The sequence below is a fragment of the Gorilla gorilla genome, chromosome 3, assembly GCF_029281585.2.
Source record: "Gorilla gorilla gorilla isolate KB3781 chromosome 3, NHGRI_mGorGor1-v2.1_pri, whole genome shotgun sequence".
Lineage (NCBI taxonomy): Eukaryota > Metazoa > Chordata > Mammalia > Primates > Hominidae > Gorilla > Gorilla gorilla.
Window position 1 is genome coordinate 148,268,326 of NC_073227.2, and position 24,449 is coordinate 148,292,774.

At 38.1% G+C, this 24,449-nt stretch overlaps 1 protein-coding gene across 13 annotated transcripts in view; it reads left to right on the forward strand.

The window, feature by feature from the left end:
• The window catches only part of LARP1B (La ribonucleoprotein 1B), a 202,235-nt gene that overhangs the window by 13,811 nt on the left and 163,975 nt on the right, over nucleotides 1-24,449 (forward strand). For 2 of the 13 annotated variants that reach the window (XM_063705534.1, XM_063705538.1), the window contains one exon: nucleotides 23,200-23,272. The exons of 7 other annotated variants lie outside the window; for them this stretch is intronic. The gene's annotated coding sequence lies outside the window, so the exon portion shown is untranslated. Of the gene's footprint in view, nucleotides 1-9,618; nucleotides 9,723-17,115; nucleotides 23,273-24,449 lie in introns of those variants that run through there. 4 more of the 13 variants (XM_063705537.1, XM_063705535.1, XM_063705533.1 and 1 more) reach the window with 4 other exon arrangements.

Genomic DNA, 24,449 nt, shown 5'->3' on the forward strand with positions numbered 1-24,449 from the left:
CAGGAGGATTGCTTGAGGCCATAGACTAGGCAACATAGAGAGATCCTGTCTCTACAAAAAATTAAAAAATTAATTGGGGCTGGGTGCAGTGGCTCACGCCTGTAATCCTAACACTTTGGGAGGCTGAGGCAGGTGGATCACCTGAAGTCAGGAGTTCAAGACCAGCCTGGCCAACATGGTAAAACCTCGTCTGTACTAAAAATACAAAAATTAGCCGGGCGTGGTGGTGGATGCCTGTAATCCCAGCTACTCGGGAGGCTGAGACAGAAGAATCACTTGAACCCGGGAGGCGGAGGTTGCAGTGAGCCAAGATTGTGCCACTGAACTGCAGACTGGGCAATAAGAGCGAAACTCAAAAAAAAAAAAAAAATTAGTTGGGCATGGGGGTGCATTCCTGTAGTCCTAGCTACTCAGGAGTCGAAGTGGAAGAATTGGAGGCTATGGTGAGCTATGACTACGCCACTTCCTCAAATATAAGGAAGAATATAATCTGACTAAAGGATTGTCTTTAAATTTAAAAAACTTAGCCTTATGAAAACTTATTACATTGTCCTCATTTTGACATAGATCAGTAAAAAGTTCATTGAAGCCTGACATTTGCAGTCCACTGGACCAGATGACCTTTAATGTTCTTTCTAAGATTCAATTGCTATGAATTTGGAACCTTGCTACAGGATACCCAGTATTCATTTGTTTGTCTGTTATAGTGCATTGGAGTGTATTCTTATTTTTGTTTAATTAAATGTACATTGGGCATCTCTCATATCACAGGTGAATCTCCCCAGTGATAGACAAAGACATTTAAAATATTTAGGAGTAATAATGGCCCACAAACAAGGTAATGGTGAAAGAAGACATGTGGATCAATGTGTGTTGAAAGAAGTGTTACATATAGGGACAGCTTTGAGGTACATTTGGGGACTTGAGAAGTGAATTCTGGAAATAGGTAGCATTTATGTAGTAGTTTAAAAAATATCTGATGCTGGGAAATCACTCCACCTACTCCCTGCAAAATGCCCCAAACCTTTGGTTTCTGATGTACATGGTAGGCATTCAGTAAGTTTAGTAAATGTGCTTTTCTGAAGGTGACTGTAAGTTTACTCATCTATGGCTGTTACGGATTTACACTAGTAGTGCTTATGAAGACCACTGAACTTCTTTCTTAAGATCAGGCAGAAGGTTTTTTCAAGGTGATCCAGAGAAGGAAATTCACTTTATGTTGCATTTCTGTAGTGTTCTACCAAATCCAAATGCAATTTACTCTTTATGATGAGGTAGTTTGAGTTTTTAATTTATATTTATTGAGTGCCTACTATGGCCAGATTTTGGGGGTATCTCAGAAAACAAAGTTCCTTTTCCTATGATTGAAACTAATAGCAAACAAATATGTAATATTGTTAGTAGTATTACAGTAAACAAAAATGAAGCAGGATAAAAGGGTAGAGAATAATAAGAATAATAGTTCAGATAGGGTCAGGGTGTCTTTGACGAGGTGATATTTTAGCACAATCCAGAGGGGGAATAGCATTCCAGCTAGAGAGAATAGTAAGCGCAAAGGCATTCTTGAATTCTTCCCCTGATGAGATAATTGCTGCAGTGAGTGGGTCCGTAACTTTTTGTGTGTTACGCACTGTACTTTCTTACATTTTGGACTATTGGCATTTGCTAAAATATTCCTTTGACCAGTTCCATTCTCTGATTTTACCTTGAAAAACAAGCCCCTGCTTTTTATGATAGCTCTTTTTCTTGTTTTCCTTCTCTGATTTTTAGGTTGCTAAATGTGATTTGCGTACTTTATCACTTAATCTCACTTAGTCTTGTCAACAACCTTATAGTGGTAGGTGTCTTATTTATCAGATGAAGAAGTAGAGTTTAAGTTACTTTCTCAAGCTTATCAAGTATTAGAAAAACTGGGATTCTAATCTCTCTGTTGTATCACTTTTTTCTGTCTTGCATGACTTCTCTTCTATCACTGTTTGTGGGCAGTATTTCCTCACGGAAGTAGGCCTTGGACAGTTCTTTTCAATCAACTGTTAATCTCTGAGCTCTAACTCCATCTATATCTTAAGTCTGGGCTCTAGGTCTGTGCTTTGGTGTGGAATTTTGAACTTCTCACATCTCTACTCTTAGCTCGTGCCTCTAAACCCAATATATCCAAAACTGATGTTTGTTCACAAACTGACTTCATTTTATAACATTTCCACTTATTCAATGGGATAACCATTCTTCTGGTCCCTGATAACCAAAACATTGGAATAGTCTTTGATTTCTCTCTCTTTCTTCATCCTCCACATCTTATCAGTCCCCAGGAACTGTGGTCTTGGTTTCAAGTGTCCATTCTGGTTGCTACTATTCTGATGAATGGATTTCATCACTTGATACCTGAACTTTTTCACTGGTCTTCTATTGAGCTCTATGTATTCTCTCCTCATCCTTCAGTCCCCACACTGTTTTAACCCTCCAACGTCTTAGAGTCATGTGAAGTGACTTATCAAAACCAGAGACTCAGGCAGTCACAGCCCTTCATCATTTTATCTTATCCTATATATCCAAGATCATCATGTGCTTTTAAAACTCTCCCTTGTCCACAAGCCAGGATTCTCCAGCCTTTTCCTATGCTTCTCTTCTTCTCTCCCCTATTACAACAACTTGAAGTTCCTCCAAGGCCCCATTGGAGCCCCATCTCCTTCACCAAGTCTTTCCTCTTTACTCCAACTCATTCCAGCTCATCATTGCATTCCTATGGTGTTTGCCACTGCACCTATGTACTGACTTGTGCCATTCCTTAGTGGTTTCCCACGTACCTTCCTGTTTAGATGGTAAATGGAGGAAGATCTCAGTTCAGGCTTCCTAATGTTTCTTACCCTTCTTAGTACATGGCATGCAGTGGGCATCTAGGCAGCACTTAAATACTTAATTTATTGGCTTTGGTCATTTTGAATATTGCTATTAACTTTGAATTGAATGTTGCAATTAAAAATGAAGGCCAATAAGATCCATAAAAATATATCTGCATATTCAATTTAGATCCTGAACTCAACAATTTTCTTCTAAACTTTGTTTATATTCATATAGTGCCTAGTGCCTATACAGCTCCCTGAGATAGGTAGGTGAGGTATTACTATCTTTGACTTTCATATTACATTTCACATCAGACATATTTGTGAAATAAATTTTATAGGTAGTCTGAAGCCCAGAGAGGCTAAGTGACTAATCCAGGGTCTCTTGGTTAGTATTTGGCATAGACAGAACTACAGTTTTGGGCTTCTTTCTCATTCTGGTTCTCATCTAGTACCTTTTCATTTGAGTGCTGGAAAATGTATCCCAGTCAACTGAATTGTGGAGTCATATTGCCTCCCCCTTACCAACCAAGTGATGGCAATACTAGGAAGAGGGGCAAAAGAAAAGTCAGAAATATAAGTGATAAAATAAATGGAAATGTTTGAAATGGATCATCGACCTCCTTTTACCTATTTTAGCACCTCACAAATATCCCACTCTGACAGTGCTTTGTTAGTTATTTATAAAATATTCCTTAGGAGATTGGTCTTGCATAAGACATGCTTTTACCGTGGTCCTTTTCCGGGTAATAGTCACTGTCAGGGACAAAAAGTGCCTGATTGTGTTCTGTTTGTCATGTAGGTGGGAGGGAAAGAGGGAGAGAAAGCTGAGTTGAACTGAAGCAGAGCTTTTTACAGCTCTATTGTTCTACTGTCAGAGAGCAATTATACTCCAACTTCCATCCACCTCAGACATCCCAACCTCCTCCTCCTGCCAATGCTTCCCCACACACTTAACATACAGCCACACAACCGAGTTCTCCGGGGAGAATAGGGTGCTCTTTAATACCTCCCTCTGCCCTTCAGTGAGTTCGGGGCTCTGCTTTTTAACTGCTAATGTATTTTAGTAAAGTTTGGCAATTCAAGCTTTTCTAGATGTTTCCTTTTTGGCTCTGGAAAATTGGAAAAAATAATTTTTAACTATATATATTTAAAATATTCAGTGGCATTATGATATTGTCTGAAAGGCATTCTGTGACTTGATGCAAGATCAGAAGTTTTTTTTTTTTTCTTGGAGAAGTAATAAAAAGAAAAAAGAGATCGAAGTTTTTATGTCACAAGATACCTCATATTCAGTTCTACATACTGAAGACCTAATCCAAGTTCTTACATGTCTATAGGGCAAATGTTAACATTTTTAAAAAGCTATATTTATTTGGTAATATGAACATATGTTTGTAGATTAGTTAGTCTACTCTTTCCATACCTAATAAAAGTTTAAATTCCAGACATGTGAAGAAAATTTGCAGTGTGTCTCTTTGCCTTAGCTAACTGCAAAAATTGAAATCACAACCCTACCATAGACCCAAACGTGTTTCCAATTGAGAAAGTCTTCTACCTTCACAGCCTCTAAGTAATATAGTGGTTATTTGTTTGAAGGATGTGAGAGTATTTTGTTGAGAAACTGTAGAATGACATAACAAATTTTAGTTAAAATGTTAGTTATGGTTGACTCTGTACTTCTGATATCCTGGATTTGTATATGAGAGCAATGCTAGTAAGATGCCTGCTTCTGAATGCAAGTTTGGCTGGGAAGACAGCAGAGAAATAGAAGAAATATTATAAAGTAATGGAGAAACCTCAAAACAGTACAGCATGGATGTTGACTTTGAAAACAACAGCTGCTGATGTGAACTTGGCAGAAATTTGTGAGTAATAGTGGGTGACTCATTGCAAGCAGGGGAGTCTTGCAGCTTTTGAGGTGAACAGGCAAAAGGGAGAACAGTGATGGTGGCCACCCAAGGGCCAAGTGTTTATGTCCTAAATGTCAAAATGTCTTTGATCTCCTGTTAAACTTTGCAGCTGCATCATTCACATGAATAGTTGCATTTTTTTTTTCTAAAAATGCAACATATTTTCTAAAGCATTTGTTTTTAATCTGGGATGATTCTGAGGTGGGAGGTAAGTTGGTGGCAGGACATATTACATGATTTTTGTTATTGTTATTATTTTTAAAAATCACGCATTGCTGGCTTTCCCCTATACTCCTGGAGATGCCATCATGTATGTATAGCTAATTCTAAAAAGGGCTTGTGTGACTCTTCATATGAGAAGGGGTGGTTATTTGTGGCTTGAAAAAATTGCTTGGGTGATTCTGATCTTTCTCTTTCACTCTGCTGAAAACCATTGTTTCAAAGCCAATAATAAGTATCTAAAGAAGTTTTACTTCATTTCTGTGGTGTTCTCAGAATTGTTACAGTAGGTTTAAACCTTTGCCTGGTTTGGAAATCTTGACTATTTGAGGGAGACAGCCCTGTTAGAGTCTTTATTTTCTTCCTGTCTGAGAATTCAGTTATCATCAATAGTGTATTCTTAGGCAGAGTTAGAAAGTCACCTCATCTGAGAAGCCACCTGTGTCCACAGCTGGGAATTTGCAGAAGTCAGTCACTGAAGGAAGGCTTTAGGATATTTATGATAAAACATAGCAGTACACTGGGATCCAAACCCTGGGAAACCTCAACTATTTTAGAGTATGTGTTGATAACAATAGGCTATTGGATAATTGCCAGACTACTTGAGGAGTCTAAGAGTTGGATAAAGACTTAAAGGTGAAAGGAACTTGGAAAAATGTCTTCTTCAGGTATTTTAAGGGAGACAGTTCTCAGAATGAGAAGCTTTTCTGGAAAAGGTTAGCACTTTGCTTCAGAAGAGAAGCAGGGCAAAGGTGTAATTCTTCATTTAATGTGGTACAACCTAAAGGGTAAACCTTAACCTGTCACTTACACACATACCCACACACTTACATTCTTTTGATCAGATTTGTATTTTAGAAGGCTTCATTTGTCGCCAAATGTGGGTGATACTTGAGGGACCCCTTGGAGGAGAAGGCTAATTAGATATTACTGTAACCTTGCTGAGAAATGACTGAAACTAAGATGGTAGAAGTGAGATTGGAGAAAAGAGAACCACAGAAATGTGGCAACACACTAGGTGGCTGTCAGAGATTTGATTAGCAAACAAGACAGTAGATGTCAGCTGTGTTAGATGGGTGTGTATCTCCCAAGAGCATCGGGGCACAGAATTCCCTTTTCAACTAGCTTATCTATATGGGATATCAACTATTGAAATACAGATAAAGTCCCCTAATGGCATCCTGTCCATCAGAGATTGAAATTTGCTTCAGTAAATGTGTCTATCCTTTTCAATAGGAATTTGCCTCATAAATCATCTCACATTTGTTTAAGTAGGATCACTCTCTTTAGTAACTTAAATTGACTTTTTTAATATCTACGTTTATTCATTCATCCATCCTTTTCTACCCATAAGTCGAACAGGCACAATTTATGGAGTTTAAATGAAATATAAATTATTTTTCATCTTTATCTTTCACTAGGAGAAGTTTTATTCCTGGGCCTGCATTAAAAACCTAGGCAGCCCTATGATTTTTCTGGGCATTCAAGTAATAAATGTTCTATCAGAGCCTCTGAGTTGCACAACTCCAGGGGGCAACATTTGCATTGTAATCTTTATAAATGGAGTCTCCTGGAGCCCAGCTTCAATAGATTGTAATGGGATGGTGCCCCTATAGTTTTGCAACATAGTCCTTGTGGCCTAAGTTCACTTTAATATAAAAAAATCAGTCTTAATTCAGTGTTTACTATATTTGTCTAATATATTCAAAATTAAGAGTTCTCCTCCCCAGCCCACTACCTAGCTATAGGCAGGCCCCAAGACCTGGCTGTAGGCAGGCCAGCAGTCTTCAAGGAAGAATATGCCATAAACCTTCATGCTTAACCCCTCTAGGATTGGAGGGTAGGGTAAAGAGCAGAGAGTTAGGGGCCCTGCAACCACCCAGGCTCTCAATCTAACTCTCCAAGTGTGGCAGTGCCTCAGTTTCAGTTGGCCACTCTCTGTGCCCTTCAGTTTCTGTCTTGCAAGAGTATATCCCAAAGCCATTTATTTCTAGGTTGCCTCAGCCCTCACAGACTACACTCTTGGACAGAAAACCTTTTTAAATAACCCTAGGCTGATATTTCTACCTCTTGTTCTTCATCTAGTCCCTAGAATTTACATACTTTTGACCCACTATTAAAACAGCATACACTACCTTCCTGGTCTCTCACCTCTATCCTGCTGTCGTAGGCTGCTTTATCAGGCTCTGATAAGGGTCAGGCATTACCTTGTATGCCCCCAGTCAGGGCTGTGACTAGAGTGGAACTAGTAATACATGTCTTTTGAGTGCAAAATTTAAGAAAGTACCAGAAAACTCAGTAATTAAGATGAACATGTCTTTTTTTTTTTTTTTTTTTTGAGATGGAATCTTACTCTGTTTCCCAGGCTGAAGTGCAGTGGCACAGTCTCGGCTCACTGCAACCACCACCTCCTGGGTTCAAGCGATTCTCCTGCCTCAGCCTCCCAAGTAGCTAGGATTACAGGCACACCATGCCTAACTAATTTTTGTATTTGTAGTACAGACGGGATTTTGCCATGTTGGCCAGGCTGGTCTTGAACTTGCAGCCTCAGGTGATCTGCCCACTTCGGCCTCCCAAAGTGCTGGGATCACAGGTGTGAGCCACTGTGCCCGGCCAAGATAAACATATCTTAAGAAAATTTTTAAAAATAATTATTAATATAAAAAACCATGATGAACAAGATACCAAAAGTTTAAATACAAGATTGTGCAGGAAATACTTATGGAGTTCAGTGACTATCTTGAAATGTAGTACATACAACCATCATCACTGTTCCTTCACAGTACATTTATTTTTCCACTGAAATAATCCTCACAAAATTCTCTCAATTACCATAATCTTACATATCTATGTTGTGGGTATTAGAACTTAATATCAGTCACCATCCTTGAAATTTAGGCTCTCTGGTCCAACACTTCACTTTGAAATGTATTTTGTATATTGTTGTATCAGTCAAAATTTCCAATTTAAATTACAGTTATCCATCCATCCATCCATCCATCCATCCATCCATCCATCCATCCACTTATCCATCAATCCATCTGTCCATTTATTTATTGGGTTTGTGTATGAAGGAGAAAAAATAGAATCTTCAAATGCTAATGATTAATCCATTTTAACGACTATAAAATGGAAATGTGTACAGTTACAAAGGCATACTAAGTTGGTCTGCCTCATCAAATAGGCCTGGGCAAAAATTGGTAGGTAAAATTAAAGGGAATCACAGTGCATTTTACTCTCATAATCTCTGTTAGAAATGTCCCACTAAACATGTTATGTTACCGACTCTTCTATTATGCCCTCATCTCTACCTCTATAGATTTAGCCTTTGTGAGCTATTCTGAAACAGCTTATTCCACAGCTTCTGGTCAATTTTTAGACAATGTAAATAGAGATCCACCTTCAGATATAGACTGGTGAGTCTGGTCTTGTTCAGAGAACAATTAAGGATCTTCAAGCTAGTGAATTGTCAATTCCTTTGTAAAAAGTGTTTTATTAACCTTCAGCTACCTTGGAGGTAGTTGTTGACAGAGCATTATATTAAAACTTGTATTAAAGAATACAGATATGCATTGTATTAGAGGCTTTAGGACTTTTTTCAAAACGAACCTTGAAAAACTTTTTCAATTTTTTTTTTAAAAGCTGTTCTATTAAAGGGATAATATAGTGAATAAATATTTGTTGTCTGTTTAACTTACCTTATGTAGAGCTATTGGCTCTAAGGATTTTGAAAGGACAACAATAATTCTCTAAAAATAATTCAGGCACCTTTGGCCATTTGTGTAACCAGGTACAAATTACCACGTTTCCCAGTTTCCCCCTTGAGTCCAACTGTAATGTATTGTTCTGTAAAGTATAGTCCAGTTGTCAGCTCTGTTTGCCTTGGTCAATTGAATGATCCTCCTCCTTAAGCTTAGCCTATAGTGCATTTGGCTTAATAAATGAAACTGTAACATGCCAGCCACACAATAGAGGATTTTATAGAACTGTTTCTGCTTGGAATACTATAATTGGAATTTGAGTTAACTATAATTAAAAAAGCTTTCATAGCCCATGGTATATGAACTCTGAAACCCCAAATACCAAAATCCTACTATATAAAAATGATCCACATACTAAAAAAAAAAAAAAAAAACCAGACACATAAATCGAGTTTAATTTCGTATCATGCTATTTTCCTAAAATATAGTTTCTAAAGTTATTGCAAATTAGTTCCTGCTGCTTGGTAAAATACCATATTTAAACTTAATTACAACTGCCTTCCTGCAATGAAGGGCCAACTTTTTCAAATAATGTGTTACAGCCCAGTGACTCTAGGGAGTCTATGGTCCCGTTGCTGCAAATGAGCAGATCGGTGAAAACAAAAACATATTAAGAAGTCCACATTTCTAACAAACACCTTGCAAAGAATAAAATGGTAATTTAAGGAATATGTCCACTTAATATACATTTCATGTATATAGGACACATAATACAATAAATACCATTTTTACTACCCCCAATTTAAGAAGTAGACTAGTATAATAGAAGGCATATCTCCTTGGTACTCAGTATTTCTAAAAGGCACTAATGGCTGTCTCCTCTAAGCAGCTGAGATGATATGCCTCTGTGTACTCTAGCCTTAGAAATATGCTTATCTCCTGCAGGCAGAGCATGCTGGAAGTGCCAGGGAGTTAAGGTTACCAGGAACAGCCCTCAACTAATAATGGGGAAAAGCTGGTGGATACATATCCAAGCCCCCTGCCTTCAGGTAGGAACACTGATATTTTATTAGATTGGTGCAAAAATAATTGCGGTTATATAGTCTCAAAGAGGAAACAGTCTCCAAGTGAAATCGAGCCCCAGTTGTCCACAGTAATAACCCGCTTATTAACTTAGCCTATATAGATTTACTTTCTTCTCATCTGTCTTCTCTGCTTTCGCAGGGAAATAAGTAGTTTACTAGTGTTTCCTGTGATAACCTCCTGAATAAACTACTTATGCTCAAATCCTTATGTTGGGGTTTTCTTCTGGAGGAATTGCCAAACTGTTGAAGTTCCCTGTGTTCATCCTCAATCTCAGCTCTGTCCGTCTCCCCGCCAAGAGTTACTGTTTTGATTTTTTATGTTTCTTGTTCCTTTCCTGTTTGTAATAATTATACTAATATATTAAAAATATTAGTAACTACACTGGTTTGCTATAATAAGGTATATCTTCCCCCAGAATATAAAGTCCTTGGAGACTTTCCCTAAAGAGTCTAGACCTTGGCCATTATGCGCTTCCCAAGCTGTGGCTGCTGCATTTCACATTTTCTTTCAAAATTGGGCAAGGAATTACTAAAAGATGCTCCAGTAGATCATCTGGGTACCAAACATATTTCTTTCTGTACCCAGTGTGGAATAGCAACCCTACTTTTTTATGATGCTCTGGGTCAGTTACTCTTGCCAGGATAGTGACTTCTTTCCTTGGTCTCTCAGCACACAGACCCCAAAGTGACTGTGTAGCAGCCACAGCTTAAGTTTAATGGAATTTCTGCTGTGTCTGCTGAAGGAAGCATTTCCTTTAAAAAATAGGATTTCTAACTCACAGAGCCCAGAGTTGAGGGAGTGAGAAGTGATGGCAAAAGGACAATTTCTGCTGTTACCCTTTAGTTTCCAGATCCATGTATTTGGTCTGTTGAAGACAGAGTACCATATAATGATTAGTAATATGTGTATACTTATCTTGAAGGATGCAGCCGTACCCTTGAAGTATATCAGCTCCAATCTTGTTCTTCAGCTGTCCCTTCAAAAGGCCAGCTTCTGGGCTATGTGGCAGGTTATAAATCCAGTGGATCTTATGATCATGTACCCAGGGGTGTACTGCTTTTGCTCTGAGTTCTTTGGTCTGATGTGATGTCACACAGGATTCCACAACAATGGATCAAACACTCTGTAGCCCCCAGATGCTGAGGCTTTGCCAGCAGGAAAGGCAAAACCATACCCTCAAAATGTGTCTGTTCCAGTCAAGCTTAATTGCAACCCCTTCTAGGGTAGGACAGGCCGAAAATAATCAACAGGCCAGAGATCTCCTCCAGGGATGATGTTATTAGGAGCTCATCGTTGGTCTCATTTGGACATTTGACAGAGGCAGCACTGTATCAGCTTGGAGTGGGAATCCACGGACCCATGCATAGCCTTCATCCCTCTATCATGACTGTTTATTCATGTGACTTAGTTTTGTCCCAGACTGAAACTCTAACAGTCTAGATAAGAACCTATCTTTCATAATATGAGTTGGATCCCTATTCCATACTACCCCTAGGCCTGCCTTGATGCATGTCTGGACTGATAAATTATTTTCTTTATTAATTTATTTATTGAGACAGGTTCTCACTCTGTCACCCAGGCTGAGTGCAGTGATCATGGCTCACTGCAATCTCTGCCTTCTAGGCTGAGGCAATACTCCACCTCAGTCCCAAGTAGCTGGAACTATAGGCACGTGCCACCATGCCAGCCTAATTTTTTATTTTTTGTAAAGACAGGGTCTTGTTCTGTTGCCCAGGCTGGTCTCAAACTCCTGGGCTCAAACAGTCCTCCCACTTCGACCTCCCAAAGTGCTGAGATTACAAACGTGAGCCATCAGGCCTGGCCTTATTTCTTTAAATTTAATCTGCCTACAATTTTAAAAAATTATGCATTCTTGACAAAATTGTATTTAGGCATTTTTTAAACAAATATTTATTTCTCCTTCATTAGCAAGATAAACACTGTTAATTTATAGCTTTTCCTATAAATTTCATTTCTCCTATTCTTTGGAATAATCCCACAATCATTAAGCCTTGTTTCTGACATGGAGAGATGAGGGCAGATTTTTTTTTTTTCCTTTTTTAGATTTGTTGTGTTAATTAAATCTTATGGTGCTATAACATGCAGTGGTTAAAAGGGTTGGAGAAATCACCTTGTTCAAATTATAGTAGAAAATTTGTAGCTAATTGAATGGCCTGAGGCCGGTTGCTTGACCTCTTTGGCCTCCAGTTTTATCATATCTAAAGGACAATAATGTATATCTCAGAGGGTTTTTGCAGAGATTCAAAATGTATGAAATGCCTAACACAGTAGCATATGCCTGGTTTGGTTATTTCTGGTTACAAAACCAAGCCTCACAGTGTGTAACCAAATGGGAATTCCATTTCTATCAGAGCATACTTTCATTTTGAGAGCCTTGATAGGCCAGGGGAGACAGGAAAGTCAAAATTTTGAAATTTTCTTTCACCAGTGACTCCCATAGACTTGATTATGGTCAGAGTGTCATACAAATCTAGGCTATACACAGACATGTTTCCAAGCTAAAGTGATAAGATGTCTAAAAGAAATATTTCTTAGTCTGTGTTGAATTAATGCTGCAGAAGGTCATGGGTGAGTGAATTACTTTCAGAAGGGAGGAAGCAATAGCAACAGTGAGCAAACTGTGTATGAGGAGACCCTATGAAGCAAGGGCATTCTGTATTGAATATTGCAACTCAAGGACCAATTCAAGATTCCTTCTTGGGAACTTTTATATAGAGACACAGACCATAAAAGAAGGGCACAGAAATTAAGATGTTGAGAGAAACAATACTACCATGCCAGTTTACATGCAAAGAGCTACTTCTGTCTTTTGGTTCAGATGGGAACTATGGGAATGAAAGCTGCTAGTGTTTTGTGGAATCTTTTCCAGAATATTTTTATTGTTTTTCTCCTATGCTGATTATGAAATCAATATAGGCTTATCTCAGAAAAATCAGAATATGTAGAAAGGTAAAAACAACTCCAACAAAATCATAAAAAATTTTCTCCATTCAGAGATAGCCATTATTAGCAACTTGTCTATCCAATCATATCCTTTTTTTAATTAAAAAAAGTTCTATATAATAGGATTTTGTAATCTGTTTTTTTCACTAAATACTGTCATCTCAATAGAGCTTATTTTTACATGATTTTGAAATATGCCTGCATGGTATTCTTCTATAGGAATGTATTGTAATTTATTTAATTAGTCCTCTAAGGGATGGGCATTTATATCATTTGAAACTTCCATTATTATAACTTTGTACAGGTTTTTTTTAATCCACATCTTTAATTATTTACTGATGAGAAACTCTTAGAGTTGATTTGTTGGAGAAATAGCCATGGTACAGTCAGCTCTCTCACAGATGAGGGTGAGTGTTCCTACCTCTAGGATGTGTCAGAACACCCTGGCTGCCTACAAATGCTCTCCTCCTATTTCATTTCAGATTGTTTGCTCTGCCCTGGCATGCAATACCCTGGGTTAATGTTGCCTAGGAACTCTGCTCTGTAGGACTGGATTCTATCATCAAATTGTTTTGCAAATAGCTTATAAAAAGAAAGATAAAATTGTAGTTGACAAATACAAAGTGAGGTACTCTGTAATGGTTAAATAAACCCCCAATGGGGAATAATAGATATATATTCTAGGAAGAAAGGAGTTTGTTTCCACAAGGGATTAGTTTGGCTCACTTGAAAATGATTAAACAAACTTCACAGAAAATCATTCTCCTGATTTAGACCATCACAAATGAATGATTAACTGGCTGAACTATCACTGAGGTTATATATCAAGCTTGTATATATATCAACTCTGTTATGTATCAAGCTTGTTCAGGGCAAAGGAAAGAGCACTTAGAGGATTATACTGAAGCAAGCAGATTGCTCTCTGATTACCTCTGTAAAATCAGATTACCTCTGTAAAATCGGATTACCTCTGATTATACTGAAGCAAGCAGCAAGTGCTCTCTGATTACCTCTGTAAAAGCGTTCACCTTAGTCTTTTTTTCCCTCATGTAAGAGATAATGGAAGAACACTGATGCTGGACTTCTGTTTAACTGGGATGTATGGTGATAGTATAGAGAAAGGAGATTTCAATGGAAAAAGAGGAATAGACAACATAAAAAAGGGTAATTCATGAGAAAATTCCTGACTCAGCTGTCTTTGTTAGATGATAGAAGTGCATAACAGTTCTCTCTTAATACGGCATAATTAGTATGTATGGTTTGCAGGCTAAGAAAGATGGCACAGGTGATGTCTACACTGTAATCTCCATTGATATCTGGGTAGCAACCCACAGCAAAAGACTTAAAGTGACTTTTCTCTCAGAGATGGCCAATTAGCATATGGGCCCTTTCTACTGTGAACACACAGTAGTTAGGAGAGTATGGACTTTGGAGCCACACCCAAGTTCGTATTCCAGCTATGCCTCTTACAAACTGTGTGATTTGGAGTAGTAACTAACCATCTCTGCCTTGTTTTCCTTTCTAAAAAATGGGTGTAAAATCACCTACCTAATGCAGTTATCATGAAGATCAAATGAGTTAATGTATGGAAAGGGGTGGCACATAGTTACTCCTCAGTAATGTTGGCCTCATTCCCTCTCCCTGCTTTCTGTAATGCAGAGAATTATCTTCTGGTAACTTCATTGAAAAGGCCTCTTTAGGCATGAAATCACCTGCCAGCTGTGCTGAGGACAGGCTTCACAGAGCTCCTGGAGGCTAATTAAGGTGCAGAGTTCAGAGCAGAAAGATGCTTCACTATACCTGTGGCAGGATGGCCACCAGGGCCTATTCCCTGGCCAGAGTAAGCACTCTTTCCCTAGGGATTTGGAACAGCCCCATTCTCACCTGGTGTTTACCCCAGGTTTTGAAGAGATTCCAAACTAGAGCAGCAAGCAAAGTCTAGAGCTGATTGGGGAACCAGCCCTACCCTGGATATTGGCCTCTGATGAAAGCACCACTAAACCTCACCTTCTCTCCTAAATCTCTTCAGAAATGCTTACTCTCTGTGATAGACATGGAACAGATTGTTTTGCCTCAGGGATTTATTGATTGATTTTGCCAAAGTCTTTCCCAAGGCTCCTTTCAAAGCTGGACTGATCCCTTGGTTCTGGGAATGAGTGGTGAACATCAGACCTCTGGAATGGTGGCTGGTCAATGTCTTTGCCCTCTCAAGTTGCTCTTGAATGTTGATTCAACTCATTAGGACATATTTGGATGATGAATTAGAAGGAGCATCTTTGCCCTCTACTTACAGATCCTAGGAACAATTTGTGGAATTATCAGTAAGCAATATCTGTAACAGATAAAATGTCTGCTTTCCCTTTGCCCCTCTTAGCCTATGACATGCCACATCCAATTTGTCTTCGTTCCAACTGTGAGAGGTCTTAATTTCATCATTCTGGCCTTTTGCAGTTAAATGTTCTCCAAGGATATGATCTATGGGGAGAGGACTGATAGTGGAACTAATCTTTCAAGGTTCTGCTTAAGCAATTGTAGATAACATAGGAGAAGAAACTCTGGAAACAATTATGATTATCCTAGTTCTGCCCCTGTGGAAATACAATCCGAAACCCTTCATGTTTTTGCTTCTCTCTTCTCTACATGGATGGAATATGTTATACTTTTTTGAGCTGAAAAATCTAAATAATTAGAAAAAGACAAAGTTGTAATGAGTTTTCTGTTTAAACTTATAGGACCCTTTCTAATAAAAGTGTTATTTTAATCATTGAATCGTTAGTTAACTGCTTTGTATGGTTATGTCTTGTCTCTCTTTAATCCAGGGACTGCAAGCAACTAGGCAAAAAACTAACAAAAAAACCAATGTTTTATAAGAGTGGTTCTCAAACTTTAAAGTGCTGATTAAAGCACAGATTGCCCAGGCCTCACCCTCAGTAGATGGGTATGGGGCCCAAGAACTTTCAACAGGAGATGCTGCTGCTGCAGCTTGTCTAAGAACTACACTTGGAAAATTACTAATTTGTGTAATAAATACCTGACCATTTGGAATCCTTAGAGGATGGAAATATTTTGTAATGCTGTGTGCAAGATTTGATATAGAAAAACTTGGGTTCAAGTGGCAATTCAGCAAATTACAAGTGGTGAAACAACTGAGTTTCTGAGACTCAGTTTTATTATCTGAAAGTCAGGAATGAAAATAATGCCTATGTGGCAGAACTGCTATAAAGATCAGACAAGGTCATGTATGGGAAAGGCCTTGGTAAATGGAAAAGCACAATCTAAGTGTAACTTATTCTAGATGTGCTTTCAATAGGCAAGTTTTATATACCTAAGACTAAAAGCTTGCATTTTAATCCCTGGGATTGAAATCTTTCACCATCATCACCATGATGGTAATAACAACAATAACAGTACTAGTGCACTATTTATTGTATTTTCTGCAATGGGCACTTAATATGTTTTGATTATATATTTCAAAAACCTCATAAAATCTATTTTATCATGTATATTATTTGCTTACCTAAGAGTATACTGGACAGAATTTAAATTTTTCTTGAGGGCTTAGGGCAGTGCAGTTCTTAGGGTGTGTGATGTCTCTGTCTATATAGATGATTTGATTTAAAAATGTGTTATATGGGATACATTTATAACGGAATATTTTTTGCTAAAAAGAAATGAGCTACCAAGCTATAAAAAGATATAGAGGAACCTTGGATGCATTTTTCTAAGTTAAAGAAGCCAATCTGAAAAGGCTATAAAACTGTATGATTTCAACCATATGACACTCTGGAAAAGGCAAAACTATGGAGATATTAAAAAGATCAGTGGTTGTCAGGGGTTAAAGGGGAGGAAGGGATAAATAGGCAGAGCACAGATGTTTAGGGCAGTGAATTATTCTGTATGATTCATATTGGTGGATACATGGTCATTATACATTTGTCAAAACTCATAGAGTGTGCAACATCAAGAGTGAACTCTAATGTAAACTATGGACTATGGGTGATAATGATGTGTCAACATAGGTACATTAATTATATAACAAATGTACCACTCTGGTGCCCAGTGTTAATACTGGGGGAACTGATGTGTGTAGAGGACAATGGTATATGGGAACTTTCTGTAATTTTGGGAACTGAAAACTGCTCTTAAAAGAATAAAGTGTATTAAAAAGGATCACACCAAAAAATGAATTGCAAAATTCATGAGCTCATGTGAAAGATAGTGACTGTGGTAGATAGAATAATGGCCCCTAAAGATGACCACATCCTAGTCCTTGGAACCTGTGAATCTGCTACTTTACTTGGTAAAAGGGGCTCTACAGATATGATTAAGTTAAGGATTTTGAGATGGGAAGGTCATCCTGGATTATCTGAGTGGGTGCCGTGTAATCACAAGGGTCCTTTAAAGATGGAGGCAGACTGTCAGAGGAATTGGCACAAAAGCAGAGGTCACACATACACACAGGGGGATAGAGAGAGAGAGAGAGAGAGAGAGGAAGATGTTACACTGCTGGCTTTAAAGATGGAGGAAGTGGCTATTAAGTCAAGCAAGGCATGCAACCTCAAAAGCTCCAAAAAGCAAGGAAATGACCTTCAGAAGGAATTCAACCTTATATTCCTTGCTGACCCATTTTAGACTTTTGACTATCTGAACTTTAAGTTAATAAAGTGCTGTTGTTTTAAGCCAATAAATTGGTGGTTATTTGTTACATCGGCAATAGGAAACTGGTATAATGATTTTTCAATGAAAATTTAGACAAGATTAGAAAAAAAAAAGAATAAAAAGGAACAAACAAAGCCTCCGAGAACTATGGGACTGTGTAAATAGACCAAACCTATGACTAATTGGAGTACCTGAAAGAGATAGGGAGAATGGATCAAAGTTGGAAAACACACTGTAGGATATCCTCCAGGAGAACTTCCCCAACCTAGCAAGACAGACAATTTTCAAATTCAGGAAATCCAGAGAACCCCAATAAGATACTCCTTGAAAAGATCTACCCCAAGACACATAATCATCAGATTCTCCAAGGCTGAGATGGAGGAAAAATTGTTAAGGTCAGCCAGAGAGAAAGGCCAGGTCACCTACAAAGGGAAACACATCAGACTAACAGCGGACCTCTCAGCAGAAACCCTGCAAGCCAGACGAGATTGGGGGGCAATATTCAACAGTCTTAAAGAAAAGAAATTCCAACCCAGAATTTCGTATCCAGCCACATTAAGCTTCATAAACAAAGGAGAAATAAAATCTTTTTTCAGACAAGCAAATGCTGGGGTATTTTGTCACCACCAGAGACCTGTCTTGCAAGAGCTCCTGAAAGAAGCATTAAACATGGACAGGAAAAACCATTACCAGCCACTACAAAAATACATTGAAGTACACAGACCAATGACACTATGAAGCAGCTACATTAACAAGTCTGCAGAATTAACCAGTCAGCATTATCATGACAGGATCAAATTCACACATAACAATATTAACCTTAAATGTAAATGGGCTAAATACCCCAATTAAAGGATTCAGAATGGCAAGCTGGATACAAAGACAAGACCCATCACTGTGCTGTATTCAAGAGACACATCTCATGTGCAGAGATGCACATAGACTCAAAATAAAGGAATGGAGAAAAATTTACCAAGCAAATGGAAAGCATAAAAAAGGGGTTGCAATCCTAGTTTCTAACAAAATTTTTTTTGACTTTAAACCAAATTTTTTTTGACTTTAAACCAACAAAGGTCAAAAAAGACAAAGAAGGGCGTTACATAATGTTAAAGGGTTCAATTCAACAAGAAGAGGTAACTATCCTAAATATATATGCACCCAATACAGAAGCACCCAGATTTATAAAACAAGTTCTTAGAGACCTACAAAGAGACTTAGACCCCCACATAATAATAGTGGGAGACTTTAATACCCCACTGTCAATATTAGATGGATCAATGAGACAGAAAATTAATAGTTTAGACAGATCAATGAGACAGAAAATTAACAAAGATATTCAGGGCTTGAACTCAGCTCTAGAACAAGTGGACCTGATAGGTATCTACAGAACTCTCCACCTAAAGGCAACAGAATATACATTTTTTTTGACGTCACATGGCACTTACTCTAAAATTAATCACATAATTGGAAGTAAAGCACTCCTCAGCAATGCAAAAGAACTGAAATAATAACAGTCTCTCAGACCACAGCACAATCAAATTAGAACTCAAGATTAAAAAGCCCACTCAAAACCACACAACTACATGGAAATTGAGCAATCTGCTCCTGAATGAATGACTCCTGGGTAAATAATGACATTAAGGCAGAAATCAAGAAGTTCTTTGAAATCAATGAGAACAAAGAAATAATGTATCAGAACCTCTGGGATGCAGGTAAAGCAGTGTTAAGAAGGAAATTTATAGCGCTAAATACCCACATAAAAAATCTAGAAAGATCTCAAATTGACACCCTAACATCACAACTAAAAGAACTAGAGAATGAAGAGCAAACAAATTCCAGAGCTAGCAGAAGACAAGAAGTAACTAAGCTCAGAGTGGAACTGAAGGAGATAGAGTCATGAAAAACCCTTCCAAAAAAATCAATGCATCCCGTAGCTGTTTTTTTTTAAATCAATGAAATAGACCACCAGCGAGACTAATAAAGAAGAAAAGAGAGAAGATTTCAAATAAACACCATCAGAAACGATAAAGGGGATACCACTACTGACGCCACAGAAATACAACCAACCATCAGATAATACCATAAGCACCTCTATGCAAATAAACTGGAAAATCTAGAAGAATGGATAAATTCCTGCACTCATAAACACCCTACAAAGACTGAACCAGGAAGAAGTTGAATCCCTGAATAGACCAATAACAAGTCCTGAAATTGAGGCAGTAATAAATGGCCTACCAATCAAAAAAAGCCCAGCTCCCAATGGATTTACAGCTGAATTCCACCAGAGGCACAAAGAGGACCTGGTACCATTCTGAAACGATTCCAAACAATTAAAAAGGAGAGATTTCTCCCTAACCCATTTTATGAGGCCAGCATCTTCGTGATACCAAAACCTGATGGAGATACAACAAAAAAAGAAAACTACAGGCCAATATCCCTGATGAACATCAGTGCAAAAATTCTCAGTAAAATACTGGCAAATTGAATCCAGCAGCACATCAAAAAACATCCACCATGATCAAGTTGGCTTCATCCCCGGGATGCAAGGCTGGTTCAACATACACAAATCAATACATGTCATTCATCACATAAACAGAACTAAAGATAAAAACCACATGATTATCTCAATAGGTGCGCAAAAGGTCTTCAATAAAATTCAACATCCCTTCATGTTAAAAACTCTCAATAAACTACGTATTGAAAGAACATACCTCAAAATAATAAGAGCCATTTATGATAAACCCACAGCCAGCATCATACTGAATGGGCAAAAGCTGGAAGCATTCCCCTTGAAAACTGGCACAAGGCAAGGATACCCTCTCTCACTACTCTTATTCAATGTAGTATTGGAAGTTCTGGCCAGGGCAATTAGGCAAGAGAAAGAAATAAAGCGTATTCAAATAGGAAGAGAGGAAGTCAAATTTTCTTTGTTTGCAGATGACATGATCCTATATCTAGAAAACCCCATCATTTCAGCCCAAAAGCTTCTTAAGCTGATAAGCAACGTCAGCAAAGTCTCAAGATACAAAGTCAATGTGCAGAAGTCACAAGCATTCCTATACACCAACAACAGACAAGAAGTAACCCAAATCATGAATGAACTCCCATTCACAATTGCCACAAAGAGAATAAAATACTTAGGAATACAGCTAACAAAGGAAGTGAAAGACCTCTTCAAGGAGAACTACAAACCACTGCTTATAGAAATCAAAGAGGACACAAGCAGATGGAAAAACATCCAGTGCTCATGGATAGGAAGAATCAATATCATGAAAATGGCCATACTGCCCAAAGGAATTTATAGATTCAATGCCATTCCCATTAAACTACCATCGACATTCTTCACAGAATTAGAAAAGACTAATTTAAAATTCATATGGAACCAAAAAACAGTTCACATTGCCAAGACAATCCTAAGCAAAAAGAAGAAAGCTGGAGGTATCACACTATCCAACTTCAAACTATACTACAAGGCCACAGTAAAAAAAAAAAAAAAAAAAACCAGCATGGTACTGGTACAGAAACAGGCACATAGACCAAAGGAACAGCATGCAGAGCTCAGAAATAAAACTGCACATCTACAACCATCTGCTCTTCGACAAACCTGACAAAAACAAGAATGGGGAAAGCACTCCCTATTTTAAAAATGGTACTGGGAGAACTGGCTAGCCATATGCAGAAAATTGAAACTGGATCCCTTCCTTACACCGTATACAAAAACTAACTCAAGATGGATTAAGGACTTAAATGTAAAACCCAAAACTATAAGAACCCTAGAAGAAAATCTAGGCAATACTATTCAGAACATAGGCATGGGCAAAGACTTTATAATGAAATTGCCAAAAGCAATGAAAACAAAAGCAAAAATTGACAAATGGAATTTAATTAAACTAAAGAGCTTCTGCACAGCAAATTAAACTATTATCAGACCAGACAGACAGCCTACAGAATGGGAGAAAATTTTTGCAATCTCTCCATCTGACAAAGGGTGAATATCAAGAATCTACAAGGAACATAAGCAAATTTACAAGAAAAAAAAAACCCCATTAAAAAGTGGGCAAAGGATTTGAACAGACACTTCTCAAAAACAGATACATGCAGCCAGCAAACATGAAAAATAGCTCAACATCACTGATCATTAGACAGAGGAAATCAAAACCACAATGAGATACTACCTCACGCCAGTCAGAATAGCAATGATTAAAATGTCATGAAACAACAAATGCTGGTGAGGTTGCGGAGAAATAGGAACACTTTTACACTGTTGGTGGGAATGTAAATTAGCTCAAACATTGTGGAAGACAGTGTGGCAATTCCTCAAAGATTTAGAACCAGAAATATCATTTGACCCAGTAATCCCATTACAGGGTATATACCCAAAGGAATATAAATCATTCTATTATAAAGATCCATGCACGCGTATGTTCATTGCATCACTATTCACAACAGCAAAGACATGGAATCAACCCAAGTGCCCATCAATGATAGACTGGATAAAGAAAATGTGGTACATATACATCATGGAATACTATGAAGCCATAAAAAGGAATGAGATCATGTCCTTTGTAGGGACATGGACGAAGCTGGAAGCTGTTATTCTCTGAAAACTAATGCAGGAACAGAAAACCAAACACCGTAAGTGGGAGCTGAACAATGAGAACACATGGACACAAGGAGGGGAACAACACACACTGGGGCCTGTCATGGGAGGGTGCTGGGAGGAGAGCATTAGGGAAAAGAGCTAATGCATGCTGGGCTTAATACCTAGGTGATGGGTTGATAGGTGCAGCACACCACCATGGCACACATTTACCTATGTAATAAACCTGCACATCCTGCACATGTACCCCGGAACTTAAAAGAAAATGTAGAAAAACGGGTAGAGAAGAGCGATTTACATACTTCATTTTCCAATTAGTGCATGTGAAAATAATTCATCTTGGTAGTAGTGTCCAGATACTATCTCTTCCTGTTTAGGTCCAGGAACAGTCTGCTTGTGTTTTTTATTGTCAAATGTGTTGTTCTCTAATTTCATCTCTCACTGGGAGAAAAAGAATAACAATACTCATACTCAAAATGCTGTGGCTGTTTAGAATCTGTTTATATGAAAATAATATAGATCTTGCCTCTGCAGTTCCCTAATACCATTCATTGATGTTGTTTGTATTATTCGTGATGCTGTTTCATCCATTGTGTTGCCTGTGAATATTGGTTTCCAATGACTAAAGGTTTGTTAGTGTGCTTTGTTGATGGTCATCACAAATGCAAGTGTTCCATGGAGTAGGAAGAAAAAAATAGGAATGATAATTTCTGGTCATGTTAAATTTATTTTTCAGAATTTTATAACTTAGAAACACATCTTTCAGTTATACTTTTCTTGAACTCATTAGATCATATTCACTGCATTCCTAAAATGTGATCCCTTTCAACGTTGACCTCTCTTCTGTCCCCTATTCCCCTATACAGCCACCAGCAGAAAGGAGAGATGAGTAAGAATGTTCTCATTGGCACAAGGAATGTTTGTCCCTAGAATGGCACAGCTTAAGACAGAACCAGGAAATCACAGATTTACCACATTGATCAGAAGTAGGAGAAGGCTTGATTGGAAAGGCCCATTGGTGTTGCTGATCAACAATCTAGAAAGCCCTTAGAGGACAGGCATAGTTAACCTCAGAAAACTCTGTGACATTAGCTAGTGTGCTTTGTGGAGAGAGTCAGGTAAGTAAGGGGTTTGGAGAACATGTTCAGGTTCAGGAACATTCTACACTTAAATGGGCTTATTCTTACCCTCTGCTTCAATCTCCATCCCTTCTACAGGTTAGATCTTGGGACAGCCCACATACCTAGACAAACTTAGGCTTTCCAGCTTGCACTGGACCAGGGTGGAAAGGTAAGGAAAAGAAACACATCCGCAACATTTTACTGCTTTTTTTTAGATCAACTTCACCCATTTAAGGAGTGTGGACTGACGGCTATCACACTACAAACAGACTGGGTTGAATTAGAGGTGGAGAAAGAGGCTGAGAATGTCACTTTAGGGGTGCTCCTCCATATGGAGACACAGGAGTGAGGAATCAATGATTTCTCCCAACTGCTTCAAACAGATAGATCTATTGTGTGAATTTCTTGGGGATCTGATCTTAGTCTTGTGACTTCTGACTTCTTACATGTTGATTGTTTCCTTGTGTGTCTTGAAATTATGAATTAACAATTTTTCTTAAGTAGTGTAATTTCTGTGGAAATTTGATGGGCCTGTTTGAGGATGTGTTATTCCAAAGACATTCTGCCTTTGCTTTTGCCAGATGTACAGAGGACATTACTGGCCTGAGACTTCTTTTTGTGCTTACAATTTAATGTGGGTAGTTCTAGATCATATTCAAACTCAAATCTGTGTGACTATGAGGATAAACCCAATGTAAATTTTTTGTTAACCAGGGCCCAGATTAAGACAGACATGCTTCCTTTATGTTTCCCTGTGAATCTGAGTGGGTTCTTGCCTCCCCATCTCACACATATTCATTGAGGATGTAGCTCTTCAGAGGTTTCAGCCTTACTTGGAGGGCCATTCCTTAAAGGCTTCCTGGGGTCTCAAGACCATGTTTCCTGTGTGAAAGTTGTCTATACCAAAATGGAGTCACTTCTGTCAAACCGTAAGGAAAGAGAGCTTGGAGACCATGAAGGGAGGACCTTCTTACATGTTTGCATGATAACAGAAACTATCACAACAGATTGTCAAAACCACAACCTTGTACGAAGATTACATCTATAAGGATGCCTGCCCAGCAGCTGTCTGTCCACTAATGAACTGATGCCACTCTTGTTATTAATCCTTGTAGCCAAGGATATCATTTCAAAACAACGAATGTAACCTCCTTCGTTTTGCCTTTATTTTCATATTGTTTTGAATTATGTGTAAGTAATAATATAATTTCTGGGTTATTCCAAATTCCCTTTTGTAAGTTATCCTTAAGTTATTTCGCACACTGCTAAGTTTAATTTAACCTAGCTAGTTTTGTTTAATAGGTTAAAAGGAATTAAATTGGTTTTAAAATAAATTATGCTGTGAA